At 48.2% G+C, this 20,030-nt stretch overlaps 1 protein-coding gene across 22 annotated transcripts in view; it reads left to right on the plus strand.

Annotated features, from left to right (window-relative positions):
- The first annotated feature begins 1,216 nt into the window (after positions 1-1,216).
- Positions 1,217-20,030, plus strand: part of EPB41L2 (erythrocyte membrane protein band 4.1 like 2) — a 114,663-nt gene continuing 95,849 nt past the window's right edge. For all 22 annotated transcript variants that reach the window (XM_077353050.1, XM_077352878.1, XM_077353000.1 and 19 more), the window contains exon 1: positions 1,217-1,378. The gene's annotated coding sequence lies outside the window, so the exon portion shown is untranslated. The remainder of the gene's footprint in view (positions 1,379-20,030) is intronic.

Genomic DNA, 20,030 nt, shown 5'->3' on the forward strand with positions numbered 1-20,030 from the left:
AAGCAAAATACCAGGTCCTGAATGTGATTGTGGTGCAGCCTGCCCAACTATTTTCTGTCACAGGAAATGTGAGCATCATGCTTTCCAGGGAGATGTGATAGAGCTTTGTATTCTCCACAGCTGCAATTGAGTGGACTGAAAACTTAGATAAGTATTGCACAATCTGTTTGTATAACTGTACCTATTTGATGACTACACACAGAACAATGGGAGCATAACATTCCTTATATCATAATTGTAGGGAGAGGAAGAGAAACAGGGATGGAATCATTGACACTGCAATCCCATAAAACAGCAGAATAGAAAAGAAAGAACAGGAGAGTATCATGAACAAGCTACAAATAGAGTTTGAGAGTTTTTGGGAGAAGAACGTGACCATCATGCCAGTCTATTGGAGTATCTGGGGCAGTGCCTAGAAGTCTCAAGAACACCTGGGCATTGAGCAAATAACACCAGCTCAGCTTCAGAAGGCAGTGTTACTTGGAACCGCAAGAATCCTGCAATTATACATCTGCAATTCCAAAGAACTTGGCTAGATCTTGAAATGCAGAACATCTATTAGTCAACTGACTCTTGACAATTCAATATAATAATAATAATGATATAAATCATAAATGGAACATAATGGATCATGTACCGGTGCATTATCTTACAAAAATCTGGGTAGCTAACTCCAGGATGGGCACTTCCTGGATATTTGGTGGAGGAATTGGGGCAAATATAGAGCTCTTCAGGCATACGCCATCATCCACCTCCAAAACTGCCATTTTCTCGAAGGGAACGGATCTCTGTAGTCTGTAGATCAGTTGTAATCCGGGGGAACTGCAGTTGCCACCTGTAGTTTGCCCATCCTGATAACAGACCCAAACATTTCCCTTTATTTACGGTCCATCTATAACGATCATTCCCTACAAAACTAACAAGTCCCTGCCTAAATCAGGGCAGAGCATTTTCAAACGTGTTCCTGTTTGTCGTTTTTGTTTTTCCGAGTCCTGAGGCAAGTGAGATCGCCTGGGCGTCAAGGCGGGGCAGTTTGAAATGCCGAGCTAAAAGCAACCGTAGGCATGGCTGGGGGGGGGGGGGGGGGGCGTCGTCGTCGTGATTGATCGATAGAGAGCAACGCCGAGAGGAGAGGGCGGGGCTCGGGGCTGGCGGGCGCGCAGGATTGGCTGCCTGGCGAGGGGCTGGGGCTGGGGCTGGGGCTGGGGCTGAGGCGGGGAGGGCCGGCGGCCGGAGCCTTGGCGCTGGGCTTGTGCGGAGGGACGTGGCCAGGGAATTTCGAATGCGAGCGAGCGAGGGAGGCGGCGGCGGCGGCGGCGCGGAGGAAGGGGAAGAAGCAGCAGAAGCCCGTAACGACGACAACGGAGGAAAGTGTCCGGTGAGGCAACGAGCTCTGCAGGGCAAAGTTAGCGGGGCTCCTCTTTTGGCGGGCTTCGCGGTGCTGGGCGAGGGGGCGGCTGGCGTTCAAACCGAGCCTTGGAGCGGTCCTCCCCCCCCCCCCAGCGCTGTAAGGAGTAGTGAGAGGGACACGTAACCGCGAAGGGAGTGTGAGGAAGTGGGAAAGGGGCGCGAGGGGGGGGGCGAAGTGCAAGCCAGGCTTCGCCAGTGGGGGTCTTGAGGCGCATCTGAATCCCCCTTTAAGCATCCGGAGCGGGTGCAGGGGGGGCTTGGATGGTGCCCCCCCAGTGGAGCTGAGCGTCGCCGCCCTTCGATCGGCTCCTGTTTGTGTTTCGTCCTCGGTGGGGCGGGGGGGGGCGTTGCTCTCAAACTCCCAGGAGCCGGAGGGAGGGGAGAGTCCTCCTCTGCGCCCCCCCCCCTTTCCTGCTCGCCGCCTCCTCTGGGCCTGGCTTGTGATGTGGTTGGAGCTCCTGTCGCCGCCGCCGCCACTCTAAGAGAGAGGGAGGGAGGGAGGGGTGTCGATCCCCTCGTGCAGCCTGTAGGGGGAAACGGCGGCGGCGGCGGCAGTTCACCGAGCACGATGCGTGCCCGCTGGGCTGCTGCTGACCTCGGGAAATCCGCTTCCTTCCCTAATACGCGGGGAAGGTCCCCCGTGGAGAGTGTGTGAAGGAGACGGGCACATGATGCACCGCAGGATCCAGCCCCGGCTGAGCTGTTGCTCTGCTAATATTTCGCCCAGTGGGAGTTAGCAAGCCTCTGCCCTTCGCGTTGAGGATGGGAGGCTTCAACCCTGGCAGTGAGTTGTCTCGGTTGCTGAGGCGTCTTCGCTGGGTTCAGGAGGAGTTGGCTCGTTGTTGTTCAAATTTCCCTCGTTTTCTCGCATGCACATGCTGGATTAGTGCGAGAGGATGTCAGACAAATCGCTAGTTTCGAGTCCAGTAGAAACCAACACATTTTCCGGGGTCTAAGGTATCGAGAGACAAAGCTCTCTTGGGATCTTTGCCTCTGGAAAGCTTAGATCCAGAAAATCCTGTTTGTATGTCAGGTACCCCCTGGACTTGAATCTAGCTGAAGAGCAACCTAGCTACCATCTTTAAATGATAAGCACCTAAGATGCTTCCTGGCCTGGCTCATAATTATTGAAGCTGTCAAAGGAGAGGACTGGAGAATCCTTAAAGGTGATGTTTGTGGCCATTGACAAAAGTTGTTAATACAAATCAAATATTGTGACATCAGCACTCGTTGCCAAAGCTTATAGTCTCCAGTTTATCCTAAAGGTTGTCCCAAGCCACCTTTGTCATACATTAAAGTAAAGGAAAACAGTCACTCACCTCGCCTGGGAGTCGTGGCTGAATGCTGCTAATAGAGACTGAAGACAGTGATTTAAGAACAGCTCCCTACAGCCTGGATCTGTTACTTATATGGAGGGAATCATTTAACTGTTTCAGAAGGGCGATCATTTTAAGTCTCTAGCCCCTACTATAGGTGTTTAAAGTGTGGGGTAAGGGTGGTCCTAAACTGGCTGTAAACCATAGTGTAATCTACTTTGGGGATCAGTGTCTCTCTTAGAATAGGAAGTAGTGAATATGATTGGCATAATCACTTCCACCCATGACCTTTACAAATCTTCTAATAATCATAACATAATAAACGTTTATATGGTCTTGTGTTTTGTTGAAGAGGGTGCTGTTGGAATGGAACCTTCATTGTACAGAGTTTATGTTTGTGAATAAAGAGCTACTTTCTGAGCCAAGAACTGTGTATATATTTTCCTCATCATGTAGTTGGCCAGGGAGGTACATGCTGTGTGTCTTATGAGTAAAAGAGGCTTTATTCATAGAAGAAGATGGATCATGAAAGTCAGGAGAAGCACTGGAGAGATTGGTTGCAAGATTGATGGATGGTATATTTCTGATATTGAGGTCTGAGGACAATTAGGAGCTCTGAGAGAAGACCATGTATGGCAGTAGCTTTTACAATCCTTTACAAGGATTTTTGTGGCTGAATTACCATTTAGTTAAGAAGTAGGGTTTTGTCCAGGGATGCATGGTTGTTATCTCAAGAGATGAGGATGGGTCTCTGAGAACTATGGCTAGAACCAGTTTTTCTCCCCTTTCCTAGTATTTCCCCCAAATTCAGCTCTTGCTCGGTGTCCAACAATTTTCAGCCATGTTGGTTTAGGATGTCAGAAGAATAGAGGTACCCATCTCTTCAATATAAATGGAATGTGCAGTTACATTCTGATCCTGAAAATGTGTTGCAAATAACTACAGACAGCTGACTGTACTAAATTGAATTTAAAACTGAATTTACAAAAGATCTAAGATTGTAGAGGGAATTAGTTGTAATCCTAGCTGCCCGGTGTCATCATTGTTTCTCTGTGTTATCTAGCAGTGTTAATTATTAGATGACATGTGTTTTTAGGTAGCAGAAGATTTTTTTCACCGTTATTTCATTGTGCTTAACCTACTTAAAAGTTATAACTAGAGCTTTTTTTGCCTTCTTTATCCTTGCTGTCTTTTTCTGGACATGGTGTGTGTTAATGATGGGATATTATATTACTTTGCATGGATACCAAAGGCACATATGTATGTTGTGATATTAGATAAGTTCTAGAAGTACTTTCAAATTACCCTTCACAAATATTGGAGTTCCTGTTTCTTTTAAGATACCTGAATTTGGCTTTCCGGATAAGGGGACTGAAAAACTAGTTGAAGAAAAGTCTCTAGGCCTTCCTGGATGACCTACGCAGTAGACCTTACAGTGATGTATCATACTGTTTTGTTGAGACATTAAAAGGCAGACGTACATTTCAGGGAGCTGTGTTTTGGTCTGGTTTAAATGTTTCCTTATGCACTGGACCTGGAGGCTTGCTGCTGGAGACCAGTTTTCATTCTAAGCGTTTCCCAAGACTCAGTCAGATATCCTCAATATTTTCAATCTCTTTGTAAAGCCTTAGGATATCATTCATATTTTGGAGTTGGTGTCATCTGTACGCCAATGATACCCAGCTCTGTATCTCTTTGTCTAAACCATCCAGTGCTGCTGGGGAAGTTCTGAGCTGCACTGGTTAGGTGCCTGGCTGCACTGGTTAGGTGGCTAGAGGGGAATAAACTGAATCCTAGCTAAAGGGCATTATGTTTCCCACAGATGAGGTTCAGCAGACCATCATTGAATCAATAAAGAGTAGGACTTTATCCAGCGTTATTGCTGAAGCAAATTCATCTTAAAATTATTTCTTCATTTAGCTAAGTAGATTGTTCCTTTTCTTGATCTGGTCATATGGACTCATTCCACTGTACTCTCAAAGATAGACTGTTGTAATGCACTCCACATGAGTCTGCCTTTGAAGATAATCTGGAAGCTCCAGGTGGTATTGAATGGGCAGGGAGTATAGCAACAGGTGAAGGCCAGTTTCTAGTCTGAGGCTGCGGTTTACCCATTACACTCATGTTTTTTGAAGTTTTAATCATATGCCTTTTTGCAAATTATAGTGTAAGTAGCACCCAGTTTAATATGCAATTGAGACAAACACATCTGGTTTGCTGGATTGTATCATTATTATTTTTAACTAAGAAGCAGATTCTGCATATTTTGACTACTTATATATGGTTTCCATATTTCTTGCATCAAGCTTGAGGCATCAAGTTCTTTATAGAGTGATTGTATTTATATATTGCCCACCCCTGAGGCTCAGAGTAGTTTACATTAAAAATAATACATGGAGCTTAGGTTTTTCCATAACATATAAAAACAACAGTTGTAATATTAACATTAATAACCATAACAGAGGTAACAGACTATAATAGTGCAACCATGACCAGGAGCAAAATGCATTAATGGATTTCTGGGAAGGAGGGAGCAGGGGCCCTGTAGATATTACTGGTTTCACTCGGTCTCAACCAAATGCCTGGCAGAAAGCTCCCTTTTGCAGGCCATACAGAACTGTTTTAGCTCCATCAGGGGCCCTGATCTCCGGGAGCTCATTCCACCAGGTGGGGGCCATCTTAATCTTAAAATTCAATTGCATCCTCTTGGTAACATGTACCATGAAGAAAGATATTTTATCATAAAATTGTACAGCTGTTAAGAGTTAGATTAATCATAACATTCCTTATCAATCATTTATTGAAGACATGGGTCTTCAATATGATAATATTAAAGCGATCTAGTGTAAAGTTGGCTGATAGACCAGTTAACTATTGTCAAATATTAGTAAAAATTTTTAACATGCACTTCAGAATTTTCTCTCAAATCTCACTGTAACTGTGCACTGATGGGTTGTTGTGAGGAAGCAGTGGTCATCTCTCAGTTGATACACCAGGCAAAAACATCTGAGGCTTGACTCAGTCTTGCAGGCTTGGAGCAGTTTGGTTTCTTACAAATGCAAATGATACAAGGTGAGGATAATAACACCCTACCTAGGGACCACATTTAAACTACAGAGTTTAAATGCCCAGAGGGTGAAGAGTTGCCCTGCCCTTTGAGCAGAAAGAGAAGGATGACTCACAAGGGGTTGGGAAAGGGACAGAGCCCCTGGCCACAAGGAAGAAGCAATTGGTTGTTGTTAGTTTTTTTTTTTTTAATCTCAAGCCATGAAGGGGTAAGCCTTTCTCTAGGGCAGCCTTTTCCAACTTTTTGATCATGGAGCAACTCCTGAAATATTTTTCAGACTTCGAGAAACAACAGATGGAACGAGTGTGGAAGAGGAATGAGTGTGGAAGATGTGAGGACCTGTCAGTCAATCAATCATTTGTTGTTTCTGTTGTGGAGAAAGAAACTAGGCCTGTAGAGTGACATGGGAAGTGGGCTCCAGTGATGTCTAGTGATGTCAGCAGCCATCCGAACTTCTGAGAAAAGGCTGCATAACCCGTAACTTCAGGGTTCCCTAGAACCCTGGTTGAGAATCCCTGACCTAGGGACTCTATCTTAACTGTTTTAGGGATCATGGGAGAAGTCCCTACTCTCAGAATTAGGGTAATGGAACATTTTGCAGCTCTTGTACCTCCAATAGGAAATTACTAGGCCTTATTTAGGGGCAAATTTAGAATAGGATTAGGACAATTGTGTTTATTTAGCTTAAATCTTTACTCACTTTTTTCGCATAAAGAAATTGTGTGCATAAATTATGTTTATTAAACCTAAGTATGATTTCTGCAGTCATATCATGCCTTAGTCATGTTTGCCAAAGGAAAAGGAAGGGGAGGGTTGGGTAAATCTTTCTATCCCTGAGTGTGTGAAGGAAAGTGATGGAATCCCAGATCTCCAGAGAGAGAGAGCGTGGGTGACAACTGGGTGGTAGTGTCAATGGAAATACTGAATGATTAGGGATCACAGGGAGTTAGGGAGTGGGATGGCCATGGAGCTTCCAAGAGCCTCAAGAGGACAAAAAAAATTGTTCCTTTTCTTGTTGTTCACCTTTGGGAAGGGGGAGGGACCCACTGTTTACTAAGAAGCAGTGAAATCGTCATTGGATGGATTGTTATAATTTAATAAGAAATAAGGTTTCTGAAAACAAGCAATTTGTTGAACAGGTTCTCATGAGCTTTTATCCTGGAACCTGAAGCTCATCAAGCTCTTTAGAAAATGCTGAAATTAATGAAACTAAGGAACAGTAACTTTTTTTTTTCTTTTTTTTTTGCACAATGGTCTAATGCCAAGGTCTCCTGTGGAGAACCCTTGGGCATCATGGCACCTGCTAATACTCTATAAAATTAACTTCTCATTCTTTCTCCAGGACACTTGGGACACTATATAACAACCCTTTGAAGGCTATATGTGTTGGGTAGTAAATTATCAGTTTATGGTTCCCTGTTCAGCTTCATGATTGCTTTGAGGATTTAAACCCATGCTTTCTAAGTCTGGCATATTTTATAGACTTCGCTACATATTGTTATGATGCATGAAAGATATAACAACAGAATGTTTTCCTATGGTTTTGAAGCATACCATCTCTCAATATGGAGGATAAAACAGGTCCCTGCAGGAAGCAAAATAGTATGCTTGCACTCCAACCTTTGACTTTTAATGTTCTGTCTAAAGTGCTGCATCAGATATTTGTCAGCATCGTGTTTTGTGATCAGTAAGTTGTACTCCAGTTTCCTGTCGACAGTTTTGTTTCCTGTTACTTGCATAAATAGTACTTGTTTCAGAAACTTGAGAAACATTATGATGTTTTTCAACTTCAGCAGTTGAAACTATATGCAAAGGCATCAATAGCATTGATATGTGTGTATGCCTTAAGATATGTACTGGTGGTTGTGTTTGAATAGGACAAAATAAAAATGGAGGATGCATCATAAAATTCTGAATCACAGATCTGATAAATGTGTATGGCAGGGAAGTGGAGGACAGCTTGATGGGTGTTTCCCAGCTCTCTTTGAGGGAGGCAGGTAATTTAAATATTCCGTCTTCCTGTGGGAAACACCCCTCTCAGCCAGTCTTCTTCCTGCCTCGTTAGAGGGAGCAGCTAGAGTCTAGGCGTCTCTAAGCTTTTTGAATAAGATTCCCTGTTTGTTCCTCCCGATTCCTCCCACTTGCCTCCCTCCCTCCACTTTCCTTGTTCCTCCCGGCTAGTGGTCCTTTTGTGGCTTGATACCCCCTCGGCTGCGCCGGATCGGGCAGCAGGGGAAGGCCGGCATCGGCCGCGTGCTCAGCGGCGGTCATTTTTTTTCCGGCGGGAAATGGCGGCGGAGCGGAGAGACAGCGGCTTTTCCTCAGAGGAGGACACCGAGCCGCGGATCGGGAGCGCCGGGGTCGGATTGATGTCAGAGGCAGTCGGAACAACTGCGTCCGACCCCGCAACAGCTGCAACGCCCGCGGCAGAGCAAGGACAGCGCTCAAAAGTCACGAGGGCCGCTAAGCAGCCTAAACGCCCCCCAAGCCGACTGACACAGCGGCTACGGGCGAAGGGCAGGATCCAGGCGCGAGCCACAGGAGGAGAGATCCAGAAGGGCCCTCAGCTGGGCAGAAGAACACCGCAGAGCGCCTGGAGGAGGGTAATGTAGAGCAGTGGTCCCCAACCTGCGGGCCGCGGCCCGGTGCCGGGCCGTGAAGGCCATGGCGCCGGACCGCGGCTCCCTCCCCCCCCCGCAGTAAAAAACTTCCCGGGCCGCAAGCTTGCGGCCCGGGAAGCTTCTTACTGCGGGAGGGCGGGGAGAGGGAATCAGGGCCGCGGCCCGTGCAGGCGCGGCCCGCTGCGCGGGTGTGGTCCGTGCGGGCGCGGCCCGATGCCCTGCCGGTACCCGGCCTCAGAAAGGTTGGGGATCACTGATGTAGAGGCCACTCAAGGCCAATTTAATTTACCTTTGGATTTTGTAAGACTCATGCAGAGCACTGTACAAGCTGAAATTGCAAAGGTGTGCCAGCAGCTTCTGCCCCAGGGTTCCGGAATCTCCATGTCTCGTTCCCGCTTGTCCTCCCCAGACTCCAGACCTGTAATCTTTCTTACAGGTGCCAGTTATTGATCGTCCAGTTGCAGCACTCCAGACGCCGGGCTTGGTGTCTGAGGACGGAGAGGGCTACCTGAAAGATGTTATGGACAGAAAGGCAGAGTCATAGAATCATAGAATCATAGAGTTGGAAGGGGCCATACAGGCCATCTAGTCCAACCCCCTGCTCAACGCAGGATTAGCCCTAAGCATCCTAAAGCATCCAAGAAAAGTGTGTATCCAATCTTTGCTTGAAGACTGCCAGTGAGTCTGCGCTACATAAGGCACATAAAGCCATGGCAATGTCTATTCGGGCAGCCACGACCGCCTCAGTGATGGCCATGGCTTCCATGGCGTGGTGCAAAAAGTTGCTTTCCCTCATCCCTGATACTGAGGGAAGACTTCAGGAGGGGACCAACAGAATATTGAAAGCTTCTGCGTACAATGCAGACGCATCTCTTGACATAGTAGTGTTTGCAGCACGTGCAATGGCTTCTGCGTCAGTGGCCAGGAGATTGCTGTGGCTCAAGGCTTGGCAGGCTGACCCACACTCTAAGACCACGGTGGTGGCTTAGCCGTTCCAAGGGGACAAGCTAATTGGGGATTCCTTAGACAGGATTCTTATTGAAACTAGGGACAAGAAGAAGGCCTTCGCGCGCGGCGCATCCGCAGAGATGGCAAGCCCTTTCCCTCAGCCATCTGGAACCAGGGTTCAGGCCCCAGATATCGTCCAGAAGGCAGGAGAGGTTCCTGGGGTCAGTCCAGACAATCCTCACGCAAGGGGGGATTCAATGCCAGGTTCAGTCGGTTCAGAAACAGAGCTGACCGCTCAGAGGGAGATAACAAGAACTCACAGGCGTGACTTACCGTCCCTTCCGGTGGGGGGGGGGGCGACTACTTGCCTTTCACGAACAATGGCTGGATCCTCGGATAGACTCCTGGGCTCAGGAGTTGGTCCGGAGGGGCTACAGAATAGAGCTGGGCCGACGTCCACCAGATCATTTTTCCCCTCTCCAGTCTCCTGCATCCCAGAAAAGAGGGCTTGCATGCTAAAGGCAATCGAGCATCTTGTAACAATAAGAGCAATAGAACCGGTACCGGAATCGAAAAGGGGTCAGGGAGTTTACTCCCTCCTGTTCACAGTTCCAAAGAAAAATGGGGACTGGAGAGCCATTCTAAACCTCCGTTTCCTGAACACTTTCATTCCTCTCAGGAAATTCAGGATGGAGACCTTAAGATCCATAACAGAGGCCATTCAGCAGGTGGAGTTCCTCACGTCCCTAGATCTTCAGGAGGCATATCTACACATGCCCATCGCAGTAGAACACAGGCGTTATCTGCGTTTCTGCGCAGAGGGGCGGCATTATCAATATTGGGCCCTCCCTTTCGGGCTGTCTTCAGCTCCGCGGGTTTTCACCAAATTAGTGGTAAATCTGGTGGCCATCTTGAGACAGGAGGGCATCCATATTCACCTGTATTTAGACGACCTCCTGATCCGCGCCCCCACACTCAGGTTGGCGGAAGAGTTCACCAAGAGGTCCATAGAGGTACTGGAGCGGTTCGGGTTTCTAGTGAATCGGGAAAAGAGTTCCTTGGTACCCACACAGCACCTAGAGCACTTGGGGGTGGTGATAGACACGGTCAGGTGTGCCCTGTTTCTTCCCCAGGCCAAAGTGTTGAAAACCATTTATCTGGTCTCTCAGGTCATTCGGGCAAAATGGTCCTCACCACTCCAGTTGGCCAGTGTACTGGGAATGTTAGTCGCAAATGCAGAAGCAGTACAGTGGGGGCGGGCAAGAGCCAGACCTCTGCAGAAAGCTCTACGGCCCTTTCAGAACAGCATTGCCAAGAAGAAAGACCTTTTAGTAGCATTGGACCTGCACACCAAGGGCTGTTTGATGTGATGGACAGTTAAATCGAATCTGATCAAGGGGAAGCCGTTCCTATTCAATCAGTTCCAGCAGGTGTACACGGATGCAAGTCTCTCCGGCTGGGGAGCGACGCTGAACGATTCACCCACTCAGGGACTTTGGTCACCTTCCGAGAAGAAGCAGCAGATCAACCTGTTGGAGTTGAGAGCGATAGTTCTACCCTACAGTTTTTCCAGCAGGAACTAGAAGGGAAGCATGTTCTAGTCTGGACAGACAACGTGACCGGCAAGGCTTATGTGAACCACCAGGACGGTTCCAGGTCCAGAAAGTTACAAAAGGAGGCCGAAAGGCTGATGTTGTGGTCAGAACAGCATCTGGCATCGCTGCGAGCAGAACATATTCAAGGGACTCTGAACACTCAAGCAGACTGGCTCAGTCGGCAGCGGGTAGTAGAAGCGGAATGGTCTCTAAGCAGAGAAGCGTTCCACTTCATCACAGTCCATTTTGGTCGTCCCGTAATGGATTTGTTTGCTTCCAGCCAGAACCACTAGGTGGACCGGTTCTGCAGCCGATATTACCATCCGAATGCGGAGATGATGGACGCGCTGACGGCGGCCTGGCCAGACGGACTCATGTACACGTTTCCACCAGTTCCGGTGTTACCAAAGCTTCTCAGACAAATTCATCTCCTGCGGGCAAAGGTCATCCTCGTGGCTCCATAGTGGCCCAGGTGATGGTGGTTTTGGGGCCGCACCTCACACTTCCAGTGATGGAGGACCTGCTGTCTCAGGGTCCTCTTCGACACCCTCATCCAGGATGGTGGAATTTGATGGCCTGGCTACTGAGAGGGCAGCCCTGAGAAGAAAGGGATACAGCTTAGCTGTTACAGACACTATTATGGCCTCCAGACGGGCCTCCACCGTTAGAATCTATAACTGGTCCTGGAAGGCTTTCGTGAGGTGGTGTCGGAGGAAGGCCATGTCAGCCTCCTCTCCTAAAATTAGCAGCATCCTGGAGTTTTTGCAGGATGGTCTCTAGTCAGGTTTACGTTCAGGAAAACTGCGCAGGCAGGTAGCCGCATTATTATTATTATTATTATTATTATTATTATTATTATTATTATTATTATTATTAGATTTATAGCCCGCCACTCCCTTGCGGCTCGTGGCGGGTAACAATATCGCAATTCCCCATTAAAACCCCATAAAACAATAATAACATTGCCAATATTGCCGGCATGGCAAGAATGGCAGCTCAACTCCCCCCCCCCCTCCCACTACTAGCGGGTGGAGAGGAGGTCCTGATGATGTTTTGCTTCGGGTCCAGAACCCGAGTCCCCGGGGGAGGCATAGATCTATTATCAGCCCCGGCCTCAACCATAAACCTGGCGGAAGAGCTCCGTCTTGCAGGCCCTGCGGAATGTTGAAAGATCCCGCAGGGCCCGCAGCTCTCCCGGGAGCTCATTCCACCAGGTCGGGGCCCGGACCGAAAAGGCTCTGGCCCTGGTCGAGGCCAGGCGTGCTTCCCTAGGGCCGGGAACGACCAACAGGTTTTCACCCGCAGAGCGCAAGGCCCTGCGAGGGGCATAGGGCGATAGGCGGTCCCTCAGGTATGTGGGTCCCAACTCGCGTAAAGCCTTGAAGGTTAGAACCAGAACCTTGAACCAGATCCGGGCAGCAATTGGCAACCAGTGCAGCTGCCTCAGCACTGGCTGGATGTGGGCCCTCCAAGATGTGCCAGTAAGGACCCTAGCAGCTGCGTTTTGCACTAGCTGAAGTTTCCGGATCAAGGACAAGGGAAGGCCCGCGTAGAGCGAGTTACAGAAATCTATTCTGGAGGTGACCGTTGCATGGATCACTGTGGCTAAGTGTTCGGGGGACAGATAGGGCGCTAATAGTCGGGCCTGGCGAAGGTGGAAAAACGCCTGGCCCGCTACTTTTTTGACCTGCGCCTCCAAAGTCAGGGAGGCATCAATGGCCACACCCAAGTTCCTGGCCTGGGACGTGATGGTGAGTTGCGTCCCTGCCAGGGTGGGTAAGCGCGCTTCCTGGTCCTGCCCCCTACGTCCCAGCCACAGGACCTCTGTCTTGGAGGGGTTGAGTTTCAGGCGACTCTGCTCGAACCATTCTGTCACTGCTTCCAAACATCTGGCGAATGGTTCCGGGGGGGAGTCCGGGCGGCCGTCCATGAGGAGATAGAGCTGGGTGTCATCAGCGTACTGGTGGCAACCCAGTCCAAAACTCCGTACCAGCTGGGCCAGAGGGCGCATAAAGATGTTGAATAATGTGGGGGAGAGGACCGCACCCTGAGGGACGCGAGAACTCATCTCCCACTGCAACCCTCTGGGTCCGGTCCTGGAGAAAGGAGCGTATCCAGCGTAACGCTGTGCCCCGTATCCTCGTGCCGGCAAGATGGTGGACCAACAGCTCGTGGTCCACGATGTCAAAAGCGGCCGACAGGTCCAGAAGAACCAGCACTGCTGACCCGCCCTTATCCAGCTGGCGACGGAGGTCATCCAACAGGGCGACCAGCACCGTCTCCACCCCGTGGCCAGGTCGAAAGGCAGACTGATATGGATCGAATGCCGAAGTTTCTTCCAAGAATGCCAGGAGCTGGTCTGCCGCGGCCCTTTCAACCATCTTGCCCAGGAACGCCAAGTGCGACACTGGGCGATAGCTGGCGGGGTCCCGCGGATCCAGCGTAGATTTCTTCAGGAGAGGGTGAACCACTGCCCCCTTCAGCTGCTCAGGGAACTCCCCGGACTCCAGGGAGAGGTTGATAATGTCCCTGAGCTGGCCTCCTATCTTCTGGCCGCCTCCTTTGAGGAGCCATGATGGACAGGGGTCAAGGGGGCAAGTGGTCGCCCTAACTGAGCCTAGCAGCTTGTCCACTTCGGATAAAGAGAGCCGTCTGAAGCCATCAAACGTCACCTCCAAAGGCGGCCAACAGGCCTCCAGTTCATTTACTGTATTAACTGTGGCGGGAAGATCGTGGCGGAGAGACGAGATTTTGTCCGCAAAATAGCTCGCAAATGCCTCACGTCCGAGTTCCAATTTGCTATTATTTTGGCGCCCCTCAAGGGCGGTAAGAGATCTAACTACCCTAAATAATTGGGCCGGGCGAGAGCTTGCGGACGCGATTTCCGTGGCAAAAAATTCACCGCCATCTCATACGCCCTCATAAGCGTGCAATAAGATATTCTCGTAGCTTCGTCGCGAGTCTTCCGCCACACTCGCTCCAGTCGTCTCACTTCCCTTTTCTTCTCCCGTACCTCCCCGGTGTACCAGGGAGCCCGTTTGAGTCGAGGGCAGAGAGGACGTTTAGGGGCGATCTCATCTATAGCAGCTGTCAGGCGGGACTGCATTGTCCATTGTGCTAGGATTGCAAGGGGGGCTTTCACTGTCCAAGCTTCCACATATTGTCAGATTTTTAAAAGGGGCTGCTAAACTGGAGCCGCCACCTAAACATCTTTTTCCCACCTGGAACTTGGGGTTAGTACTCATGGCGTTGACCCGGGAGCCATTTGAGCCGATTAGGTCAGTGTCCCTTTCCAAGCTTAGTCTGAAAACGCTTTTCCTCGTGGCTATCACGTCCGCTAGGAGAGTGTCAGAATTGGGGGCACTGCCCATAGACAAGAATCTCTGTACCTTCCAGGACTCCAGGGTGGTGCTGCAGGTGAATCCCTTATTCAGGCCCAAGGTGGATTCTAGGTTTCACCTTTCGCAGGAAATCAGTTTGCCCGCATTTTTTGCTCATCCTAGCTCGGATCAGGAGCGGGTCTGGCATAAGCTGGACGTCAAGAAAGCCCTTAAGGCAGTGGTCCCCTTTCTGAGGCTGGGGACCGGCAGGGCATCGGGCCGCGCCTGCGGGCTGCGCCCACACATGCACGATGCGCGGCCCGGCCCTGATTCCCTCTCCCCGCCCTCCCTTAGTAAGAAGCTTCCCGGGCCGCAATCTTGCGGCCTGGAAAGTTTTTTACTGCGGGGGGGGGGCGGGGAGAGGGAGCCGCGGCCCGGTGCCATGGCCTTCACGGCCCGGCACCGGGCCGTGGCCCGCAGGTTGGGGACCACTGCCTTAAGGTGTACATTGCCAGGACTAGTGATTTCAGACAGTCCGAGGCCTTGTTTGTAGGGATCTCAGGGAACAAGAGGGGATAGCCCTTAACCAAGGCTGCTATCAGCAGGACAGTGCGGGCGTGCATAGTAGAGGCCTACAGGGCTGCGGGTAAGACGGTGCCCGAGGGCATCATCGCTCATTCGCTGCGGAGTGCTGCCGCCTCAGCAGCCTTTGCCAAGTGAGCTTCAGTGGAGGAGGTATGCAAGGCCGCTACCTGGGCCACGCCCTCCACATTTGTCAAGCATTATAAGATTCAGCAAGGGGAGATGGAACAGGCTGCCTTTGGGCGTAGAGTTCTGTCTCACGTGATGGACCTAGTTTAACGGACCCGCCCTGGGTTTGGGACTGCTCTTTAAGGTCCCATCAAGCTGTCCTCCTGACCCAGAGGGAGAACGACCCCTGATTACTCACCGAAAGGGGTCCTTCTCCTCAGGGGTCAGGAGGACAGCTTGTCTCGCCCAGTACGGAGGTCCATCATGCTTGGGTTTTATTTCAGACGTGTTCTGTTGAGGTCTCCAGGCTGGAGGTTTAATGTTTAAAAAAAAAATGGAATAAGAGCATTGAAAATAGACACTTGACGGTTAGATTGTTGGCATAGGTTTGTTCTGTGTCTAGTCTTCCTTGCCCTCCTTCCTCGGTGTAGTGTCTGTGTCTGGTGTTAACAAGCTTACGTTATAGCAGTGATGGCACAGGATATGAGGGACTCTCTGGGGATACTGACTGGCTGAGAGGGGCGTTTCCCACAGGAAGACGGAATATTTAAATTACCTGCCTCCCTCAAAGAGAGCTGGGAAACACCCATCAAGCTGTCCTCCTGACCCCTGAGGAGAAGGACCCCTCTCGGTGAGTAATCAGGGGTCGTTCTAATTACATCCTACATGCTTGTTGCACCAACATGTTATCTCCACAGCCCCTAGTGGTCTGAGACACTGCTGCCATGCAGGTGCAGCCGATGGCCTAGCTGTGATTGATTGGACAGTCTTAGCCTCTGTTGGAGTGGCCCCAGTTGGGCAACACTAAACAGGCCTGTTGTCTCAACCTGGAACCAACACTGGGGTTTCCAGGTCCTCCTTCAAGAGACGTTCGTCATTTCTAGGGTCATATGCCATGATAGGAAAAAAGCAAGGGTAAAATATATGGGGAAAAAATGGCTGCTGCCATGAGTCACGGCACATACTGTTACTCTCAGAAAGAACAGGCAAGGGGGGGGGGAGAGTGAAAGGAGGGGAAACAAATCACATAAAATCAAGATAAAAAGAGGGGAAAATATGATATAAATCTTTGTCATTGCAAAGAAGTGCAGAAGACCTCTCGATATTGCTCTCCCTGTCTAAGACAGGAGAAAGATTGGAGAAAAATTTGCAGTGTGCATGACAGGAAAAGGAAGGTGGCCGTTTTTTTGACTCCTGCCTTTCTGAGAAGCCAATGAGATGTTCTCAGATGTTCTCTTTATTTCAGAGAAGGACCCTTATCAGTAAGTTCCCAATGGTTGTTCCCTTGCATTTGAGAACTGTATCCTCAGTATTTGGATTGTATTCTAGCATTTGCTTATCCTTAGCTTGGTGTAGTGGTTAAGGCTGGAGAGCTGGGTTTGATTCCTCACTCCTTCACATACAGCCAGCCGGGGGACTTGGGCTAGTCACGGATCTGATAGTGCTGTTCCCACAGAGCAGTCCTGTCAGAGCTCTCACAACCTCACCTACCTATCAGAGTGTCTGTTGTGGAGAGAGGAAGGAAAGCAATTGTAAGCTGCTTTGAGACTCCTCCTGGTAATGAAATCAGGGTATAAAAACCAATCCTTCTTCATTGTACGGGAATTGCAATATAATTTTATACTTTACATAGTCTTATGTAAAATTCTTTGTGTTATGTAATCTTTAGAAATAATGTTAAAGGATTCAATGTATGAATAACTTGTCATAAATATGTTCTTTATTATTATAAAATAAAAATATTCCAGAATCCACTTTTCCAGTTTTTCTGAAGAAAAATAAAACACCTTAAGAAAAAGAGGGGTGGGAACAGTTTCCTCCCAGTGTTTCCATTTTTCCCTAGACCTTCCCATCTCTGTTGCTGGTTTACCCCAAATTCAAGGCAGCTGTGCGCCTAAGTATCCATCAGAGATACCTAAGAAGTAACTTGTTTCTTATAAGCCCTTTAGTCATCATGTGACCCTTCTGTGATCTCTTTTCTAAATTCCAGGCTTTCCTCATAGGAAAGCTGCTCATATTAGTTGCCTCTTCTGTTCTTATGCCCTTACAGCAAGACTGCAGCTTGTGTCTCTTGTGAGGAGGATGTGACACTATGTTGCTTTGATATTTTGTATAAGTGCCCTGAATAAATGTAACAAATTAAGTTTTGATAATCAGCTGTTAAGATGATTAGAGCTTTCAAATCTCATTCTTCCAGTAGATACAAAAGAAAATATCCTCTTAAGCTGTACATAAAAATAAAGCATTTTGGGATGGTAGAAGCACTTTGTTAAAATATAAAGCATTTTGTTATCCCGGCAACAGATTTGTATGTTCCTCTTGCTATTGTCCGATGTACTTGCATTACTCATCCTCATTTCATGTTACTTCTGCCAATAGAATTGTTTTAGGATGGTGTAATGACAGCCAAACTGTTCCACCCTTTCTCCATTCTGTGTAATTTGATCCATGTAACATTCATAGCAATTGGATCTTGCTTTCTGATTTTGCTAACAAAAAGAGTAACTTCTATTTAGTAATAACATTGAATCTCATAAGTTTCTTTTACCTTACATTTTAAATTCTCTTATGAACCTATTCTATAGTTATGGTTAGAAAGGTGTTCAGAACATTACTGGACCCCTCCTCCACAAGGATGCCTCTCCCGGAAACCAAAATTCGGAACTTAGATCTGGAATTAAACCAGAACTATTTCAACAACATGAGCCTCTTGTGGCGCAGAGTGGTAAGGCAGCAGACATGCAGTCTGAAAGCTCTGCCCATGAGGCTGGGAGTTCAATCCCAGCAGCCGGCTCAAGGTTGACTCAGCCTTCCATCCTTCCAGGGTCGGTAAAATGAGTACCCAGCTTGCTGGGGGGTAAACGGTAATGACTGGGGAAGGCACTGGCAAACCACCCCATATTGAGTCTGCCATGAAAACGCTAGAGGGCGTCACCCCAAGGGTCAGACATGACCTGGTGCTTGCACAGGGGATACCTTTACCTTTACCTTTATTTCAACAACAGCAAAGAATAACATGCACCATCTATTGAGTTGCATTGTTTATCAGGTTTTTAATGTTATAGCAATACGAAATGTTGTTTTATTGTTTTTCCTGAATTGTTGTAAACCGCCCTGAGCCGGCCATGCAGGGGTGGTAAATAAATAAAAGAACAATCCTGCTGATCAGACCAGTGGTTCATCTAGTCCAGCATCCTATCTCACAGAGTGGCCAACCACAGGGTATAGAGACAGAAAAATATTTTTTTTCTTCAGGTTATCTATCTTTCTGCTTCCAACATACTTTTTTTCAATCATGTAAGGCAGTGGTCTCCAACCCCCTCCGGAGACCAGTCCCGGTCCGTGGATCAGTTGGTACCGGGCCGCGGATCCTCCTTCTCCTCCCCGGCTGCTGCCTCGGGGGCTGCCCTGCCACTCTGCCGCCAGCTCACTTTTGGTGCTCTCTGGCGGCTGCCATGGCTGGGGCTCCCCCTCGGCGTGGAGTAGGGGCTCAGGCGGCGGCGACGTCCCTCAGCAAAAGACTACCCCCCCCCGGGCCTCAATAAAATTGGCAAGCGATGACCGGTCCCCGGTGATAAAAAGGTTGGGGACCACTGATGTAAGGTTTATCTCTGTTTGTCTTTCCTCCTTGAACTTATATTTCGTGGTTAGTGAATGGCAATTTCACTTCTCTTAGAACCGTCTTGGGGGCTGTCTCACACAAGGAGACAGGAGGTAGAATAAACTAGTTCCTGCCTACCTCAGTGATTGGGGGGAAAACCCATCTAGATGTCCTCCAGACCTCAGAAGAGAAGGAACATTCTTGGCAAGTAATTGATGGTCATTCTGTACTTTCTCCAATGCTGCAGTATCTTTTTTGAAGTACAGTCCTAGGAGGCGTTAAAAGATGATGCCTTGCAGGGTGAGCCAATAGCCTGGGGTCTCTACCTCCCCACTCCATCTCCCAGGAACACCCTACAGCCCTTATGCCAACCTTCCAGGAACTGCTGTCAGGTCCAAAAAGCTGCTGGCATGCTCCCCCCCCCCTCCTAAACTTCCAATTCTTTACATATACAGTAGTGATACTCTTTTTCCACTTCTTTAGCCTTTCTTGATCACCTAGGTTGGTGAACAGGGACTGTCTGTCAGCAGGGAAGGATGGAATAAAAAAATCTTAAGAAATCAATATTGTTGTGTTTTGCATTAATTCAGAAACTGACAGCATGGAACCAGAATTACATAACTGTAGAACTAGAATTAAGGAACCAGCATAGCACAATACCTGAGGATGGGATTGTGTGTCTTGAAGGTTCCAGTTCAGATTTCATTGTGGTGGTAAATAAAATAGTGGGCTTAGATAAGCCTCCCTTAACTCTGCGCCTATCTGCTAAATGAGAGTGATTCTTATCTACTTCTCAGTACTGTATATAATGCATATGAAGAACTTCAGACTAGTTTGAGAATGTAGTTATATAAATATTTGTAATTGGTCTATTATTTGGCATGATGAAATGTATCGACCTTCTAAAGCTATAGTTCTGAAATAGCTGTATGCTTTGGTCATGATCCCAACATGGTTTGAGTACATGCTGGACATTTATAAGGGGATCAGCAGTTGTTCAATGCATGTACATTAAATTTCTTTAATTGATTGTTATGAAGTAGCAAAATAAATTTCCCAACAGCTTGACATCATTTAGCTGTTGATTTTTTCAGTACTTCAGTGGTCAACATTCATATGAAATCACTCTTTGTTCACAAGCAAGATGTTGAACTAATATGCCTGGACATAAGTCGAGGTTTTGACACAGTTTGGCGTTACAGCTTTATAGCTGTGAACAGAGCTTACAGAATGAATGTACTTAGACCAACAGGTGATCTGTATATACAGTAAACACCATAAAAAGAAGTTGAGAGGACTTTCTATATTTGTATATTAAATAAATAAAGGGTGATAATCTAAGATGTTACGATGACCTTTGGGTTTCAATTATACTGTTGATTATTTAAAAATAGTATGTGAT

This window comes from Paroedura picta, chromosome 1 (genome assembly GCF_049243985.1).
Source record: "Paroedura picta isolate Pp20150507F chromosome 1, Ppicta_v3.0, whole genome shotgun sequence".
NCBI classification, from domain to species: domain Eukaryota; kingdom Metazoa; phylum Chordata; class Lepidosauria; order Squamata; family Gekkonidae; genus Paroedura; species Paroedura picta.